Genomic DNA, 1,304 nt, shown 5'->3' on the forward strand with positions numbered 1-1,304 from the left:
ATGAATTTTTTAATGGATTTCCTCACAGTATGAATAAAAATCAATGCAAAATAAAAAATAGAATGATAAACTCGAAGCCTTTACATTGAAGTGGATGCCACTTGAACATATGCTCGTAAGTGAAATAAACCAGACACACATGTGTAAATATCGTATAGTTTCCCTAATATAAGAACTCAAAAGAAGAAATACAAATAGAAAGCTATAATACAAGTAAAATGGAAGCAGGATCTTGAGGACTAACTAACCAAGAGAGGGAAAGGAGAAGAGTTAGGAAACATGACAATGTCAACGTACAGCTTTATGTAGGGAAGATGGGCAAGGCAAAGATCCTGAGAATCTCCAGAGGATTTTTTAATCTAGCAGTTAGTTGGAAAGATTCTCACCCTGCCTAACTATATATACTGATTCATGTGAACTAAGCAACTGCACTGCAGATGGTAATCTGTAATAGTAGTTTCATGTTTGGAGTGCCTGTCATTCTAGTCTACTGATTATGGGCTGCTTGTCATGACATGCCAGTTGCTGCTATAAAGTCTCTCGGGTAGATGGTTGTTCAAAAAGAAGAGGGTGGTGAATGAAGGCAAAAGACAGGAAAATGAATATTGTGGGACTGTTCTGCTTTAAGGTTGTATATGGTGAGATTGTTGGACTTATGTGTAAACATAAAAAGTATATAATTCTTTACACCTATTTTTTAAAATATTCTAATTTTTAAATGTTTTTTATCATATTCTGTAGGGACTTAAAGTGCAACATATCAATACTTGATGAAAAATACCTGTTCCGTATTATGTCTAAGATGTTTGATATGCAGACAGTTAGTGAGGTTAAGCTTTACAGCCTAAGTTGTATGGTAATAACAAGCTTGTCTTCTGGATGGTTAACAACCTACGTTTGCAGACGAAAATTAGATGAAAAGGAGGGCTGCAAGGAAAGCCAACATTTTATCCCTAGCCTTCCAAGGTCAAGTAAGACTGAGGACATATGAGAACTTGTACTATAACTTCATTTGACTCGGCATTTTCCCAAATTTTTTGATCAAGAAGATTATGGGGCCAAAGAGGAAAGTGATCGATGATGTAGAGTGTGTCTAAGAAGAGTCACATGGAGAGAAAACATTCTCTTAGGCTTTCACACAGAACACATTGGCCAAGCAATGGCCATGACTCATCCACATGATTGACACTCACAAACATTCTAAGGTACAGGTTGTCAGGATAAATCCTGAGGGGATTTCACTGACCTTATCAGACCCAAAAGCTACAACTCTTGTTGCATAGGTCCTGCTTTACCTTGGTCTT

This window comes from Octodon degus, unplaced genomic scaffold (genome assembly GCF_000260255.1).
Source record: "Octodon degus isolate 3935 unplaced genomic scaffold, OctDeg1.0 scaffold00494, whole genome shotgun sequence".
Lineage (NCBI taxonomy): Eukaryota > Metazoa > Chordata > Mammalia > Rodentia > Octodontidae > Octodon > Octodon degus.